Below are 22,089 nucleotides of genomic sequence, written 5' to 3'. Positions count from 1 at the left end.
CAACTCTATCTGTGAAACATAGAAATATCTACACGGCTATTTGTGTAAACATGGAAATATCTGCACCGCTATCTGTATAAAGATGGAAATATCTACACCACTATCTGTAAAACGTGGAAATATCTTCACCGCTCTCTGTATAAACATGGAAATATCTACACCGATATCTGTATAAACATGGAAATATCTAAACCGCTATCTGTATAAACAAGGAAATATCTACAACGCCATCTGTATAAACATGGAAATACCTACACCGCTATCTGTATAAAGATGGAAATATCCACACCGCTATCTCTATAAACATGGAAATACTTACACCGCTATCTGTATAAACATGGAAATATTTACAAAGATATCCCTATAAACATGGAAATATCCACACCGCTATCTCTATAAACATGGAAATATCTACACCACTATCTGTGAAACATGGAAATATCTACACCGCTGTCTGTATAAACATGGAAATATATACACGGCTATCTGTTTAAACATGGAAATATCTACACCACTGAGTGTATAAACATGGAAATATCTACACCGCTATCTGTATAAACATGGAAATATCTACACCGCTGTCTCTATAAACCTGGAAATATCTACACCGTTATCTGTATTAATGTGGAAATACCTACACCGCTATCTGTATAGACGTGGAAATATCTACACCGCTATGTCTACAAACGTGGAAATATCTACACCGCTATCTGTATAAACATGGAAATACCTACACCGGTATGTGTATAAACGTGGAAATATCTGCACCGCTATGTGTATAAACTTGGAAATTTCTACACCGCAATGTGTATAAAAGTGGAAATATCTTCACCGCTATCTGTATAAACGTGGAAATATCTACACCGCTATCACTATAAACGTGGAATTATCTACACCGTTATCTGTATAAACGTGGGAATATCTACACGGCTATCCCTATAAACGTGTAAACGTTTACACGGCTATCTGTGTAAACATGGAAATATTTACACCGCTATCTCTAAAAACATGGAAATATCTACACCGCTATGTCTATAAACATGAAAATATTTACACCGCTATCTGTATAATCATGGAAATATTTACACCGCTATCTGTAAAAACTTGGAAATATTTACACCGCTATGTCTATAAAAATGGAAATATCTACACCGCTATCTCCACAAACATGAAAATATCTTCACTGTTGTTTGTATGAACATGAAAATATCTACACCGCTATCTCTATAAACATAGAAATATCTACATTGCTGTCTGTATAAACATGGAAATATCTACACAGCTATCTGTATAAACATGGAAATATCTACACCGCTATCTGTATAAACATGGAAATATCTACACGGAAAGCTGTATAAACATGGAAATATTTAGACAGTCATCTCTATAAACATGGAAATATCTATACCGCTTTCTGTATAAACATGGAAATACCCACACCGCTGTCTGTATAAAGATGGAAATATCTGCACCGCTATCTGTATAAAGATGGAAATATCTGCACCGCTATCTTTATAAACATGGAAATATCTGCAACTCTATCTGTGAAACATAGAAATATCTACACGGCTATTTGTGTAAACATGGAAATATCTGCACCGCTATCTGTATAAAGATGGAAATATCTACACCACTATCTGTAAAACGTGGAAATATCTTCACCGCTCTCTGTATAAACATGGAAATATCTACACCGCTATCTGTATAAACATGGAAATATCTACACGGAAAGCTGTATAAACATGGAAATATTTAGACAGTCATCTCTATAAACATGGAAATATCTATACCGCTTTCTGTATAAACATGGAAATACCCACACCGCTGTCTGTATAAAGATGGAAATATCTGCACCGCTATCTGTATAAAGATGGAAATATCTGCACCGCTATCTTTATAAACATGGAAATATCTGCAACTCTATCTGTGAAACATAGAAATATCTACACGGCTATTTGTGTAAACATGGAAATATCTGCACCGCTATCTGTATAAAGATGGAAATATCTACACCACTATCTGTAAAACGTGGAAATATCTTCACCGCTCTCTGTATAAACATGGAAATATCTACACCGATATCTGTATAAACATGGAAATATCTAAACCGCTATCTGTATAAACAAGGAAATATCTACAACGCCATCTGTATAAACATGGAAATACCTACAACGCTATCTGTATAAAGATGGAAATATCCACAACGCTATCTCTATAAACATGGAAATACGTACACCGCTTTCTCTATAAACATGGAAATATCTACACTGCAATCTCTATATACATGGAAATATCTACACCGCCATGTCTATAAACATGAAAATAGCTGCACCGCCATCTTCAGAAACATGGATGTATCTACACCGCCATCTGTATAAACGTGGAAATATCGACACCACTATCTGTATAAACATGGAAATATCTACACTGCCATGTGTATAAACATGGAAATATCTACACCGCAATCTGTATAAATATGGAAATACCTACACCGCTATCTCTATAGACATGGAAATATTTTCACTGCTATCTGTATAAACAAGGAAATATCTACACTGCCATCTGTATAAAGATGGAAATATCTACACCGCGAGCTGTATAAACATGGAAATATCTACACCACTATCTGTATAAATATGGAAATAACAACACCGTTATCTGTATAAACATGGAAATATCTTCACCGATATCTCTATAAACATGAAAATACTTACCCCACCATCTCTATAAACATGGAGATATTTACAACGCTATCTCTATAAACATAGAAATAACTACACCGCCATCTCTATAAACATGGAAATATCTACACCGCCATCTGCATAAACATGGAAATACCTACACAGCTATCTGTATAAACATGGAAATATCTACACTGCTGTCTCTATAAACATGGAAATATCTACACCTCTATCTGAATATACATGGAAATATCTACACCACTGTCTCTATAAACATGGAAATATCTACAATGATATCTGTATAAACACGCAAATATCTACATCACTGTCTCTATAAACATGGAAATATCTACACCGCTATCTCTATGAACATGGAAATATCTACACCGCTGTCTCTAGAAACATGGAAATATCTACACCGCTATCTCTATAAACGTGGAAATATATACACCGCTATCTCTAAAAACATGGAAATATCTACACCGCTATCTCTATAAACGTTGGAACATCTACACCGATAACTCTATAAACCTGGAAATATCTACACCGCTATAAGTATAAATGTGGAAATATCTACACCGCTATCAGTATAAACATGGAAATATCTACACCGCTATCTCTATAAACATGGAAATATCTACACCGCTATCTCTATAAACATGGAAATACTTACACCGCTATCTGTATAAACATGGAAATATTTACAAAGCTATCCCTATAAACATGGAAATATATACACGGCTATCTGTTTAAACATGGAAATATCTACACCACTGACTGTATAAACATGGAAATATCTACACCGCTATCTGTATAAACATGGAAATATCTACACCGCTGTCTCTATATACCTGGAAATATCTACACCGTCATCTGTATTAATGTGGAAATACCTACACCGCTATCTGTATAGACGTGGAAATATCTACACCGCTATGTCTACAAACGTGGAAATATCTACACCGCTATCTGTATAAACATGGAAATACCTACACCGGTATGTGTATAAACTTGGAAATATCTGCACCGCTATGTGTATAAACTTGGAAATTTCTACACCGCAATGTGTATAAAAGTGGAAATATCTTCACCGCTATCTGTATAAACGTGGAAATATCTACACCGCTATCACTATAAACGTGGAAATATCTACACCGTTATCTGTATAAACGTGGGAATATCTACACGGCTATCCCTATAAACGTGTAAACATTTACACGGCTATCTGTATAAACATGGAAATATTTACACCGCTATCTCTAAAAACATGGAAATATCTACACCGCTATGTCTATAAACATGAAAATATTTACACCGCTATCTGTATAATCATGGAAATATTTACACCGCTATCTGTAAAAACTTGGAAATATTTACACCGCTATGTCTATAAAAATGGAAATATCTACACCGCTATCTCCATAAACATGAAAATAACTTCACTGTTGTTTGTATGAACATGAAAATATCTACACCGCTATCTCTATAAACATAGAAATATCTACATTGCTGTCTGTATAAACATGGAAATATCTACACAGCTATCTGTATAAACATGGAAATATCTACACCGCTATCTGTATAAACATGGAAATATCTACACGGAAAGCTGTATAAACACGGAAATATTTAGACAGTCATCTCTATAAACATGGAAATATCTATACCGCTTTCTGTATAAACATGGAAATACCCACACCGCTGTCGGTATAAAGATGGAAATATCTGCACCGCTATCTGTATAAAGATGGAAATATCTGCACCACTATCTTTATAAACATGGAAATATCTGCAACTCTATCTGTGAAACATAGAAATATCTACACGGCTATTTGTGTAAACATGGAAATATCTGCACCGCTATCTGTATAAAGATGGAAATATCTACACCACTATCTGTAAAACGTGGAAATATCTTCACCGCTCTCTGTATAAACATGGAAATATCTACACCGATATCTGTATAAATATGGAAATATCTAAACCGCTATCTGAATAAACAAGGAAATATCTACAACGCCATCTGTATAAACATGGAAATACCTACAACACTATATGTATAAAGATGGAAATATCCACACCGCTATCTCTATAAACATGGAAATACGTACACCGCTTTCTCTATAAACATGGAAATATCTACACTGCAATCTCTATATACATGGAAATATCTACACCGCCATCTCTATAAACATGAAAATATCTACACCGCCATCTTCAGAAACATGGATGTATCTACACCGTCATCTGTATAAAAGTGGAAATATCTACACCACTATCTGTATAAACGTGGAAATATCTTCACTGCAATCTCTATATACATGGAAATATCTACACCGCCATGTCTATAAACATGAAAATAGCTGCACCGCCATCTTCAGAAACATGGATGTATCTACACCGCCATCTGTATAAACGTGGAAATATCTACACCACTATCTGTATAAACATGGAAATATCTACACTGCCATGTGTATAAACATGGAAATATCTACACCGCAATCTGTATAAATATGGAAATACCTACACCGCTATCTCTATAGACATGGAAATATTTTCACCGCTATCTGTATAAACAAGGAAATATCTACACTGCCATCTGTATAAAGATGGAAATATCTACACCGCGAGCTGTATAAACATGGAAATATCTACACCACTATCTGTATAAATATGGAAATAACAACACCGTTATCTGTATAAACATGGAAATATCTTCACTGATATCTCTATAAACATGGAAATACTTACCCCACCATCTCTATAAACATGGAGATATTTACAACGCTATCTCTATAAACATAGAAATAACTACACCGCCATCTCTATAAACATGGAAATATCTACACCGCCATCTGCATAAACATGGAAATACCTACACAGCTATCTGTATAAACATGGAAATATTTACACTGCTGTCTCTATAAACATGGAAATATCTACACCTCTATCTGAATAAACATGGAAATATCTACACCACTGTCTCTAGAAACATGGAAATATCTACAATGATATCTCTATAGACACGCAAATATCTACATCACTGTCTCTATAAACATGGAAATATCTACACCGCTATCTCTATGAACATGGAAATATCTACACCGCTGTCTCTAGAAACATGGAAATATCTACACCGCTATCTCTATAAACGTGGAAATATACACACCGCTACCTCTAAAAACATGGAAATATCTACACCGCTATCTCTATAAACGTGGGAACATCTACACTGATAACTCTATAAACCTGGAAATATCTACACCGCCATAAGTATAAATGTGGAAATATCTACACCGCTATCAGTATAAACATGGAAATATCTACACCGCTATCTCTATAAACATGGAAATATCTACACCGCTATCTCTATAAACATGGAAATACTTACACCGCTATCTGTATAAACATGGAAATATTTACAAAGCTATCCCTATAAACATGGAAATATCTACACCGCTATCTCTATAAACATGGAAATATCTACACCACTATCTGTAAAACATGGAAATATCTACACCGCTGTCTGTATAAACATGGAAATATATACACGGCTATCTGTTTAAACATGGAAATATCTACACCACTGACTGTATAAACATGGAAATATCTACACCGCTATCTGTATAAACATGGAAATATCTACACCGCTGTCTCTATATACCTGGAAATATCTACACCGTTATCTGTATTAATGTGGAAATACCTACACCGCTATCTGTATAGACGTGGAAATATCTACACCGCTATGTCTACAAACGTGGAAATATCTACACCGCTATCTGTATAAACATGGAAATACCTACACCGGTATGTGTATAAACGTGGAAATATCTGCACCGCTATGTGTATAAACTTGGAAATTTCTACACCGCAATGTGTATAAAAGTGGAAATATCTTCACCGCTATCTGTATAAACGTGGAAATATCTACACCGCTATCACTATAAACGTGGAAATATCTACACCGTTATCTGTATAAACGTGGGAATATCTACACGGCTATCCCTATAAACGTGTAAACATTTACACGGCTATCTGTATAAACATGGAAATATTTACACCGCTATCTCTAAAAACATGGAAATATCTACACCGCTATGTCTATAAACATGAAAATATTTACACCGCTATCTGTATAATCATGGAAATATTTACACCGCTATCTGTAAAAACTTGGAAATATTTACACCGCTATGTCTATAAAAATGGAAATATCTACACCGCTATCTCCATAAACATGAAAATATCTTCACTGTTGTTTGTATGAACATGAAAATATCTACACCGCTATCTCTATAAACATAGAAATATCTACATTGCTGTCTGTATAAACATGGAAATATCTACACAGCTATCTGTATAAACATGGAAATATCTACACCGCTATCTGTATAAACATGGAAATATCTACACGGAAAGCTGTATAAACATGGAAATATTTAGACAGTCATCTCTATAAACATGGAAATATCTATACCGCTTTCTGTATAAACATGGAAATACCCACACCGCTATCTGTATAAAGATGGAAATATCTGCACCGCTATCTTTATAAACATGGAAATATCTGCAACTCTATCTGTGAAACATAGAAATATCTACACGGCTATTTGTGTAAACATGGAAATATCTGCACCGCTATCTGTATAAAGATGGAAATATCTACACCACTATCTGTAAAACGTGGAAATATCTTCACCGCTCTCTGTATAAACATGGAAATATCTACACCGATATCTGTATAAACATGGAAATATCTAAACCGCTATCTGTATAAACAAGGAAATATCTACAACGCCATCTGTATAAACATGGAAATACCTACACCGCTATCTGTATACAGATGGAAATATCCACACCGCTATCTCTATAAACATGGAAATACGTACACCGCTTTCTCTATAAACATGGAAATATCTACACTGCAATCTCTATATACATGGAAATATCTACACCGCCATCTCTATAAACATGAAAATATCTACACCGCCATCTTCAGAAACATGGATGTATCTACACCGTCATCTGTATAAAAGTGGAAATATCTACACCACTATCTGTATAAACATGGAAATATCTTCACTGCAATCTCTATATACATGGAAATATCTACACCGCCATGTCTATAAACATGAAAATAGCTGCACCGCCATCTTCAGAAACATGGATGTATCTACACCGCCATCTGTATAAACGTGGAAATATCTACACCACTATCTGTATAAACATGGAAATATCTACACTGCCATGTGTATAAACATGGAAATATCTACACCGCAATCTGTATAAATATGGAAATACCTACACCGCTATCTCTATAGACATGGAAATACTTTCACCGCTATCTGTATAAACAAGGAAATATCTACACTGCCATCTGTATAAAGATGGAAATATCTACACCGCGAGCTGTATAAACATGGAAATATCTACACCACTATCTGTATAAATATGGAAATAACAACACCGTTATCTGTATAAACATGGAAATATCTTCACCGATATCTCTATAAACATGAAAATACTTACCCCACCATCTCTATAAACATGGAGATATTTACAACGCTATCTCTATAAACATAGAAATAACTACACCGCCATCTCTATAAACATGGAAATATCTACACCGCCATCTGCATAAACATGGAAATAACTACACAGCTATCTGTATAAACATGGAAATATCTACACTGCTGTCTCTATAAACATGGAAATATCTACACCTCTATCTGAATAAACATGGAAATATCTACACCACTGTCTCTAGAAACATGGAAATATCTACAATGATATCTCTATAAACACGCAAATATCTACATCACTGTCTCTATAAACATGGAAATATCTACACCGCTATCTCTATGAACATGGAAATATCTACACCGCTGTCTCTAGAAACATGGAAATATCTACACCGCTATCTCTATAAACGTGGAAATATATACACCGCTATCTCTAAAAACATGGAAATATCTACACCGCTATCTCTATAAACGTGGGAACATCTACACCGATAACTCTATAAACCTGGAAATATCTACACCGCTATAAGTATAAATGTGGAAATATCTACACCGCTATCAGTATAAACATGGAAATATCTACACCACTATCTCTATAAACATGGAAATACTTACACCGCTATCTGTATAAACATGGAAATATTTACAAAGCTATCCCTATAAACATGGAAATATCTACACCGCTATCTCTATAAACATGGAAATATCTACACCACTATCTGTAAAACATGGAAATATCTACACCGCTGTCTGTATAAACATGGAAATATATACACGGCTATCTGTTTAAACATGGAAATATCTACACCACTGACTGTATAAAAATGGAAATATCTACACCGCTATCTGTATAAACATGGAAATATCTACACCGCTGTCTCTATAAACCTGGAAATATCTACACCGTTATCTGTATTAATGTGGAAATACCTACACCGCTATCTGTGTAGACGTGGAAATATCTACACCGCTATGTCTACAAACGTGGAAATATCTACACCGCTATCTGTATAAACATGGAAATACCTACACCGGTATGTGTATAAACGTGGAAATATCTGCACCGCTATGTGTATAAACTTGGAAATTTCTACACCGCAATGTGTATAAAAGTGGAAATATCTTCACCGCTATCTGTATAAACGTGGAAATATCTACACCGCTATCACTATAAACGTGGAAATATCTACACCGTTATCTGTATAAACGTGGGAATATCTACACGGCTATCCCTATAAACGTGTAAACATTTACACGGCTATCTGTATAAACATGGAAATATTTACACCGCTATCTCTAAAAACATGGAAATATCTACACCGCTATGTCTATAAACATGAAAATATTTAAACCGCTATCTGTATAATCATGGAAATATTTACACCGCTATCTGTAAAAACTTGGAAATATTTACACCGCTATGTCTATAAAAATGGAAATATCTACACCGCTATCTCCATAAACATGAAAATATCTTCACTGTTGTTTGTATGAACATGAAAATAGCTACACCGCTATCTCTATAAACATAGAAATATCTACATTGCTGTCTGTATAAACATGGAAATATCTACACAGCTATCTGTATAAACATGGAAATATCTACACCGCTATCTGTATAAACATGGAAATATCTACACGGAAAGCTGTATAAACATGGAAATATTTAGACAGTCATCTCTATAAACATGGAAATATCTATACCGCTTTCTGTATAAACATGGAAATACCCACACCGCTGTCTGTATAAAGATGGAAATATCTGCACCGCTATCTGTATAAAGATGGAAATATCTGCACCGCTATCTTTATAAACATGGAAATATCTGCAACTCTATCTGTGAAACATAGAAATATCTACACGGCTATTTGTGTAAACATGGAAATATCTGCACCGCTATCTGTATAAAGATGGAAATATCTACACCACTATCTGTAAAACGTGGAAATATCTTCACCGCTCTCTGTATAAACATGGAAATATCTACACCGTTATCTGTATAAACATGGAAATATCTAAACCGCTATCTGTATAAACAAGGAAATATCTACAACGCCATCTGTATAAACATGGAAATACCTACACCGCTATCTGTATAAAGATGGAAATATCCACACCGCTATCTCTATAAACATGGAAATACGTACACCGCTTTCTCTATAAACATGGAAATATCTACACTGCAATCTCTATATACATGGAAATATCTACACCGCCATCTCTATATACATGAAAATATCTACACCGCCATCTTCAGAAACATGGATGTATCTACACCGTCATCTGTATAAAAGTGGAAATATCTACACCACTATCTGTATAAACATGGAAATATCTTCACTGCAATCTCTATATACATGGAAATATCTACACCGCCATGTCTATAAACATGAAAATAGCTGCACCGCCATCTTCAGAAACATGGATGTATCTACACCGCCATCTGTATAAACGTGGAAATATCTACACCACTATCTGTATAAACATGGAAATATCTACACTGCCATGTGTATAAACATGGAAATATCTACACCGCAATCTGTATAAATATGGAAATACCTACACCGCTATCTCTATAGACATGGAAATATTTTCACCGCTATCTGTATAAACAAGGAAATATCTACACTGCCATCTGTATAAAGATGGAAATATCTACACCGCGAGCTGTATAAACATGGAAATATCTACACCACTATCTGTATAAATATGGAAATAACAACACCGTTATCTGTATAAACATGGAAATATCTTCACCGATATCTCTATAAACATGAAAATACTTACCCCACCATCTCTATAAACATGGAGATATTTACAACGCTATCTCTATAAACATAGAAATAACTACACCGCCATCTCTATAAACATGGAAATATCTACACCGCCATCTGCATAAACATGGAAATACCTACACAGCTATCTGTATAAACATGGAAATATCTACACTGCTGTCTCTATAAACATGGAAATATCTACACCTCTATCTGAATAAACATGGAAATATCTACACCACTGTCTCTAGAAACATGGAAATATCTACAATGATATCTCCATAAACACGCAAATATCTACATCACTGTCTCTATAAACATGGAAATATCTACACCGCTATCTCTATGAACATGGAAATATCTACACCGCTGTCTCTAGAAACATGGAAATATCTACACCGCTATCTCTATAAACGTGGAAATATATACACCACTATCTCTAAAAACATGGAAATATCTACACCGCTATCTCTATAAACGTGGGAACATCTACACCGATAACTCTATAAACCTGGAAATATCTACACCGCCATAAGTATAAATGTGGAAATATCTACACCGCTATCAGTATAAACATGGAAATATCTACACCGCTATCTCTATAAACATGGAAATATCTACACCGCTATCTCTATAAACATGGAAATACTTACACCGCTATCTGTATAAACATGGAAATATTTACAAAGCTATCCCTATAAACATGGAAATATCTACACCGCTATCTCTATAAACATGGAAATATCTACACCACTATCTGTAAAACATGGAAATATCTACACCGCTGTCTGTATAAACATGGAAATATATACACGGCTATCTGTTTAAACATGGAAATATCTACACCACTGACTGTATAAACATGGAAATATCTACACCGCTATCTGTATAAACATGGAAATATCTACACCGCTGTCTCTATAAACCTGGAAATATCTACACCGTTATCTGTATTAATGTGGAAATACCTACACCGCTATCTGTATAGACGTGGAAATATCTACACCGCTATGTCTACAAACGTGGAAATATCTACACCGCTATCTGTATAAACATGGAAATACCTACACCGGTATGTGTATAAACGTGGAAATATCTGCACCGCTATGTGTATAAACTTGGAAATTTCTACACCGCAATGTGTATAAAAGTGGAAATATCTTCACCGCTATCTGTATAAACGTGGAAATATCTACACCGCTATCACTATAAACGTGGAAATATCTACACCGTTATCTGTATAAACGTGGGAATATCTACACGGCTATCCCTATAAACGTGTAAACATTTACACGGCTATCTGTATAAACATGGAAATATTTACACCGCTATCTCTAAAAACATGGAAATATCTACACCGCTATGTCTATAAACATGAAAATATTTACACCGCTATCTGTATAATCATGGAAATATTTACACCGCTCTCTGTAAAAACTTGGAAATATTTACACCGCTATGTCTATAAAAATGGAAATATCTACACCGCTATCTCCATAAACATGAAAATATCTTCACTGTTGTTTGTATGAACATGAAAATATCTACACCGCTATCTCTATAAACATAGAAATATCTACATTGCTGTCTGTATAAACATGGAAATATCTACACAGCTATCTGTATAAACATGGAAATATCTACACCGCTATCTGTATAAACATGGAAATATCTACACGGAAAGCTGTATAAACATGGAAATATTTAGACAGTCATCTCTATAAACATGGAAATAACTATACCGCTATCTGTATAAACATGGAAATATCTACACGGAAAGCTGTATAAACATGGAAATATTTAGACAGTCATCTCTATAAACATGGAAATATCTATACCGCTTTCTGTATAAACATGGAAATACCCACACCGCTGTCTGTATAAAGATGGAAATATCTGCACCGCTATCTGTATAAAGATGGAAATATCTGCACCGCTATCTTTATAAACATGGAAATATCTGCAACTCTATCTGTGAAACATAGAAATATCTACACGGCTATTTGTGTAAACATGGAAATATCTGCACCGCTATCTGTATAAAGATGGAAATATCTACACCACTATCTGTAAAAGGTGGAAATATCTTCACCGCTCTCTGTATAAACATGGAAATATCTACACCGTTATCTGTATAAACATGGAAATATCTAAACCGCTATCTGTATAAACAAGGAAATGTCTACAACGCCATCTGTATAAACATGGAAATACCTACACCGCTATCTGTATAAAGATGGAAATATCCACACCGCTATCTCTATAAACATGGAAATACGTACACCGCTTTCTCTATAAACATGGAAATATCTACACTGCAATCTCTATATACATGGAAATATCTACACCGCCATCTCTATAAACATGAAAATATCTACACCGCCATCTTCAGAAACATGGATGTATCTACACCGTCATCTGTATAAAAGTGGAAATATCTACACCACTATCTGTATAAACATGGAAATATCTTCACTGCAATCTCTATATACATGGAAATATCTACACCGCCATGTCTATAAACATGAAAATAGCTGCACCGCCATCTTCAGAAACATGGATGTATCTACACCGCCATCTGTATAAACGTGGAAATATCTACACCACTATCTGTATAAACATGGAAATATCTACACTGCCATGTGTATAAACATGGAAATATCTACACCGCAATCTGTATAAATATGGAAATACCTACACCGCTATCTCTATAGACATGGAAATATTTTCACCGCTATCTGTATAAACAAGGAAATATCTACACTGCCATCTGTATAAAGATGGAAATATCTACACTGCGAGCTGTATAAACATGGAAATATCTACACCACTATCTGTATAAATATGGAAATAACAACACCGTTATCTGTATAAACATGGAAATATCTTCACCGATATCTCTATAAACATGAAAATACTTACCCCACCATCTCTATAAACATGGAGATATTTACAACGCTATCTCTATAAACATAGAAATAACTACACCGCCATCTCTATAAACATGGAAATATCTACACCGCCATCTGCATAAACATGGAAATACCTACACAGCTATCTGTATAAACATGGAAATATCTACACTGCTGTCTCTATAAACATGGAAATATCTACACCTCTATCTGAATAAACATGGAAATATCTACACCACTGTCTCTATAAACATGGAAATATCTACAATGATATCTCTATAGACACGCAAATATCTACATCACTGTCTCTATAAACATGGAAATATCTACACCGCTATCTCTATGAACATGGAAATATCTACACCGCTGTCTCTAGAAACATGGAAATATCTACACCGCTATCTCTATAAACGTGGAAATATACACACCGCTATCTCTAAAAACATGGAAATATCTACACCGCTATCTCTATAAACGTGGGAACATCTACACCGATAACTCTATAAACCTGGAAATATCTACACCGCCATAAGTATAAATGTGGAAATATCTACACCGCTATCAGTATAAACATGGAAATATCTACACCGCTATCTCTATAAACATGGAAATATCTACACCGCTATCTCTATAAACATGGAAATACTTACACCGCTATCTGTATAAACATGGAAATATTTACAAAGCTATCCCTATAAACATGGAAATATCTACACCGCTATCTCTATAAACATGGAAATATCTACACCACTATCTGTGAAACATGGAAATATCTACACCGCTGTCTGTATAAACATGGAAATATATACACGGCTATCTGTTTAAACATGGAAATATCTACACCACTGACTGTATAAACATGGAAATATCTACACCGCTATCTGTATAAACATGGAAATATCTACACCGCTGTCTCTATAAACCTGGAAATATCTACACCGTTATCTGTATTAATATGGAAATACCTACACCGCTATCTGCATAGACGTGGAAATATCTACACCGCTATGTCTACAAACGTGGAAATATCTACACCGCTATCTGTATAAACATGGAAATACCTACACCGGTATGTATATAAACGTGGAAATATCTGCACCGCTATGTGTATAAACTTGGAAATTTCTACACCGCAATGTGTATAAAAGTGGAAATATCTTCACCGCTATCTGTATAAACGTGGAAATATCTACACCGCTATCACTATAAACGTGGAAATATCTACACTGTTATCTGTATAAACATGGGAATATCTACACGGCTATCCCTATAAACGTGTAAACATTTACACGGCTATCTGTATAAACATGGAAATATTTCCACCGCTATCCCTAAAAACATGGAAATATCTACACCGCTATGTCTATAAACATGAAAATATTTACACCGCTATCTGTATAATCATGGAAATATTTACACCGCTATCTGTAAAAACTTGGAAATATTTACACCGCTATGTCTATAAAAATGGAAATATCTTCACCGCTATCTCCATAAACATGAAAATATCTTCACTGTTGTTTGTATGAACATGAAAATATCTACACCGCTATCTCTATAAACATAGAAATATCTACATTGCTGTCTGTATAAACATGGAAATATCTACACAGCTATCTGTATAAACATGGAAATATCTACACCGCTATCTGTATAAACATGGAAATATCTACACGGAAAGCTGTATAAACATGGAAATATTTAGACAGTCATCTCTATAAACATGGAAATATCTATACCGCTTTCTGTATAAACATGGAAATACCCACACCGCTGTCTGTATAAAGATGGAAATATCTGCACCGCTATCTGTATAAAGATGGAAATATCTGCACGGCTATCTTTATAAACATGGAAATATCTGCAACTCTACCTGTGAAACATAGAAATATCTACACGGCTATTTGTGTAAACATGGAAATATCTGCACCGCTATCTGTATAAAGATGGAAATATCTACACCACTATCTGTAAAACGTGCAAATATCTTCACCGCTCTCTCTATAAACATGGAAATATCTACACCGATATCTGTATAAACATGGAAATATCTAAACCGCTATCTGTATAAACAAGGAAATATCTACAACGCCATCTGTATAAACATGGAAATACCTACACCGCTATCTGTATAAAGATGGAAATATCCACACCGCTATCTCTATAAACATGGAAATACGTACACCGCTTTCTCTATAAACATGGAAATATCTACACTGCAATCTCTATATACATGGAAATATCTACACCGCCATCTCTATAAACATGAAAATATCTACACCGCCATCTTCAGAAACATGGATGTATCTACACCGTCATCTGTATAAAAGTGGAAATATGTACACCACTATCTGTATAAACATGGAAATATCTTCACTGCAATCTCTATATACATGGAAATATCTACACCGCCATGTCTATAAACATGAAAATAGCTGCACCGCCATCTTCAGAAACATGGATGTATCTACACCGCCATCTGTATAAACGTTGAAATATCTACACCACTATCTGTATAAACATGGAAATATCTACACTGCCATGTGTATAAACATGGAAATATCTACACCGCAATCTGTATAAATATGGAAATACCTACACCGCTATCTCTGTAGACATGGAAATATTTTCACCGCTATCTGTATAAACAAGGAAATATCTACACTGCCATCTGTATAAAGATGGAAATATCTGCACCGCGAGCTGTATAAACATGGAAATATCTACACCACTATCTGTATAAATATGGAAATAACAACACCGTTATCTGTATAAACATGGAAATATCTTCACCGATATCTCTATAAACATGAAAATACTTACCCCACCATCTCTATAAACATGGAGATATTTACAACGCTATCTCTATAAACATAGAAATAACTACACCGCCATCTCTATAAACATGGAAATATCTACACCGTCATCTGCATAAACATGGAAATACCTACACAGCTATCTGTATAAACATGGAAATATCTACACTGCTGTCTCTATAAACATGGGAATATCTACACCTCTATCTGAATAAACATGGAAATATCTACACCACTGTCTCTATAAACATGGAAATATCTACAATGATATCTCTATAAACACGCAAATATCTACATCACTGTCTCTATAAACATCGAAATATCTACACCGCTATCTCTATGAACATGGAAATATCTACACCGCTGTCTCTAGAAACATGGAAATATCTACACCGCTATCTCTATAAACGTGGAAATATATACACCGCTATCTCTAAAAACATGGAAATATCTACACCGCTATCTCTATAAACGAGGGAACATCTACACCGATAACTCTATAAACCTGGAAATATCTACACCGCCATAAGTATAAATGTGGAAATATCTACACCGCTATCAGTATAAACATGGAAATATCTACACCGCTATCTCTATAAACATGGAAATATCTACACCGCTATCTCTATAAACATGGAAATACTTACACCGCTATCTGTATAAACATGGAAATATTTACAAAGCTATCCCTATAAACATGGAAATATCTACACCGCTATCTCTATAAACATGGAAATATCTACACCACTATCTGTAAAACATGGAAATATCTACACCGCTGTCTGTATAAACATGGAAATATATACACGGCTATCTGTTTAAACATGGAAATATCTACACCACTGACTGTATAAAAATGGAAATATCTACACCGCTATCTGTATAAACATGGAAATATCTACACCGCTGTCTCTATAAACCTGGAAATATCTACACCGTTATCTGTATTAATGTGGAAATACCTACACCGCTATCTGTATAGACGTGGAAATATCTACACCGCTATGTCTACAAACGTGGAAATATCTACACCGCTATCTGTATAAACATGGAAATACCTACACCGGTATGTGTATAAACGTGGAAATATCTGCACCGCTATGTGTATAAACTTGGAAATTTCTACACCGCAATGTGTATAAAAGTGGAAATATCTTCACCGCTATCTGTATAAACGTGGAAATATCTACACCGCTATCACTATAAACGTGGAAATATCTACACCGTTATCTGTATAAACGTGGGAATATCTACACGGCTATCCCTATAAACGTGTAAACATTTACACGGCTATCTGTATAAACATGGAAATATTTACACCGCTATCTCTAAAAACATGGAAATATCTACACCGCTATGTCTATAAACATGAAAATATTTAAACCGCTATCTGTATAATCATGGAAATATTTACACCGCTATCTGTAAAAACTTGGAAATATTTACACCGCTATGTCTATAAAAATGGAAATATCTACACCGCTATCTCCATAAACATGAAAATATCTTCACTGTTGTTTGTATGAACATGAAAATAGCTACACCGCTATCTCTATAAACATAGAAATATCTACATTGCTGTCTGTATAAACATGGAAATATCTACACAGCTATCTGTATAAACATGGAAATATCTACACCGCTATCTGTATAAACATGGAAATATCTACACGGAAAGCTGTATAAACATGGAAATATTTAGACAGTCATCTCTATAAACATGGAAATATCTATACCGCTTTCTGTATAAACATGGAAATACCCACACCGCTGTCTGTATAAAGATGGAAATATCTGCACCGCTATCTGTATAAAGATGGAAATATCTGCACCGCTATCTTTATAAACATGGAAATATCTGCAACTCTATCTGTGAAACATAGAAATATCTACACGGCTATTTGTGTAAACATGGAAATATCTGCACCGCTATCTGTATAAAGATGGAAATATCTACACCACTATCTGTAAAACGTGGAAATATCTTCACCGCTCTCTGTATAAACATGGAAATATCTACACCGTTATCTGTATAAACATGGAAATATCTAAACCGCTATCTGTATAAACAAGGAAATATCTACAACGCCATCTGTATAAACATGGAAATACCTACACCGCTATCTGTATAAAGATGGAAATATCCACACCGCTATCTCTATAAACATGGAAATACGTACACCGCTTTCTCTATAAACATGGAAATATCTACACTGCAATCTCTATATACATGGAAATATCTACACCGCCATCTCTATAAACATGAAAATATCTACACCGCCATCTTCAGAAACATGGATGTATCTACACCGTCATCTGTATAAAAGTGGAAATATCTACACCACTATCTGTATAAACATGGAAATATCTTCACTGCAATCTCTATATACATGGAAATATCTACACCGCCATGTCTATAAACATGAAAATAGCTGCACCGCCATCTTCAGAAACATGGATGTATCTACACCGCCATCTGTATAAACGTGGAAATATCTACACCACTATCTGTATAAACATGGAAATATCTACACTGCCATGTGTATAAACATGGAAATATCTACACCGCAATCTGTATAAATATGGAAATACCTACACCGCTATCTCTATAGACATGGAAATATTTTCACCGCTATCTGTATAAACAAGGAAATATCTACACTGCCATCTGTATAAAGATGGAAATATCTACACCGCGAGCTGTATAAACATGGAAATATCTACACCACTATCTGTATAAATATGGAAATAACAACACCGTTATCTGTATAAATATGGAAATATCTTCACCGATATCTCTATAAACATGAAAATACTTTCCCCACACTCTCTATAAACATGGAGATATTTACAACGCTATCTCTATAAACATAGAAATAACTACACCGCCATCTCTATAAACATGGAAATATCTACACCGCCATCTGCATAAACATGGAAATACCTACACAGCTATCTGTATAAACATGGAAATATCTACACTGCTGTCTCTATAAACATGGAAATATCTACACCTCTATCTGAATAAACATGGAAATATCTACACCACTGTCTCTATAAACATGGAAATATCTACAATGATATCTCTATAAACACGCAAATATCTACATCACTGTCTCTATAAACATGGAAATATCTACACCGCTATCTCTATGAACATGGAAATATCTACACCGCTGTCTCTAGAAACATGGAAATATCTACACCGCTATCTCTATAAACGTGGAAATATATACACCGCTATCTCTAAAAACATGGAAATATCTACACCTCTATCTGAATAAACATGGAAATATCTACACCACTGTCTCTATGAACATGGAAATATCTACACCGCTGTCTCTAGAAACATGGAAATATCTACACCGCTATCTCTATAAACGTGGAAATATATACACCGCTATCTCTAAAAACATGGAAATATCTACACCGCTATCTCTATAAACGTGGGAACATCTACACCGATAACTCTATAAACCTGGAAATATCTACACCGCTATAAGTATAAATGTGGAAATATCTACACCGCTATCAGTATAAACATGGAAATATCTACACCGCTATATCTATAAACATGGAAATATCTACACCGCTATCTCTATAAACATGGAAATACTTACACCGCTATCTGTATAAACATGGAAATATTTACAAAGCTATCCCTATAAACATGGAAATATCTACACCGCTATCTCTATAAACATGGAAATATCTACACCACTATCTGTAAAACATGGAAATATCTACACCGCTGTCTGTATAAACATGGAAATATATACACGGCTATCTGTTTAAACATGGAAATATCTACACCACTGACTGTATAAACATGGAAATATCTACACCGCTATCTGTATAAACATGGAAATATCTACACCGCTGTCTCTATAAACCTGGAAATATCTACACCGTTATCTGTATTAATATGGAAATACCTACACCGCTATCTGTATAGACGTGGAAATATCTACACCGCTATGTCTACAAACGTGGAAATATCTACACCGCTATCTGTATAAACATGGAAATACCTACACCGGTATGTGTATAAACGTGGAAATATCTGCACCGCTATGTGTATAAACTTGGAAATTTCTACACCGCAATGTGTATAAAAGTGGAAATACCTTCACCGCTATCTGTATAAACGTGGAAATATCTACACCGCTATCACTATAAACGTGGAAATATCTACACCGTTATCTGTATAAACGTGGGAATATCTACACGGCTATCCCTATAAACGTGTAAACATTTACACGGCTATCTGTATAAACATGGAAATATTTACACCGCTATCTCTAAAAACATGGAAATATCTACACCGCTATGTCTATAAACATGAAAATATTTAAACCGCTATCTGTATAATCATGGAAATATTTACACCGCTATCTGTAAAAACTTGGAAATATTTACACCGCTATGTCTATAAAAATGGAAATATCTACACCGCTATCTCCATAAACATGAAAATATCTTCACTGTTGTTTGTATGAACATGAAAATAGCTACACCGCTATCTCTATAAACATAGAAATATCTACATTGCTGTCTGTATAAACATGGAAATATCTACACAGCTATCTGTATAAACATGGAAATATCTACACCGCTATCTGTATAAACATGGAAATATCTACACGGAAAGCTGTATAAACATGGAAATATTTAGACAGTCATCTCTATAAACATGGAAATATCTATACCGCTTTCTGTATAAACATGGAAATACCCACACCGCTGTCTGTATAAAGATGGAAATATCTGCACCGCTATCTGTATAAAGATGGAAATATCTGCACCGCTATCTTTATAAACATGGAAATATCTGCAACTCTATCTGTGAAACATAGAAATATCTACACGGCTATTTGTGTAAACATGGAAATATCTGCACCGCTATCTGTATAAAGATGGAAATATCTACACCACTATCTGTAAAACGTGGAAATATCTTCACCGCTCTCTGTATAAACATGGAAATATCTACACCGTTATCTGTATAAACATGGAAATATCTAAACCGCTATCTGTATAAACAAGGAAATATCTACAACGCCATCTGTATAAACATGGAAATACCTACACCGCTATCTGTATAAAGATGGAAATATCCACACCGCTATCTCTATAAACATGGAAATACGTACACCGCTTTCTCTATAAACATGGAAATATCTACACTGCAATCTCTATATACATGGAAATATCTACACCGCCATCTCTATAAACATGAAAATATCTACACCGCCATCTTCAGAAACATGGATGTATCTACACCGTCATCTGTATAAAAGTGGAAATATCTACACCACTATCTGTATAAACATGGAAATATCTTCACTGCAATCTCTATATACATGGAAATATCTACACC

The sequence above is a fragment of the Pan troglodytes genome, chromosome 23 (assembly GCF_028858775.2).
Source record: "Pan troglodytes isolate AG18354 chromosome 23, NHGRI_mPanTro3-v2.0_pri, whole genome shotgun sequence".
Lineage (NCBI taxonomy): Eukaryota > Metazoa > Chordata > Mammalia > Primates > Hominidae > Pan > Pan troglodytes.
This window is presented reverse-complemented; position numbering follows the sequence as displayed.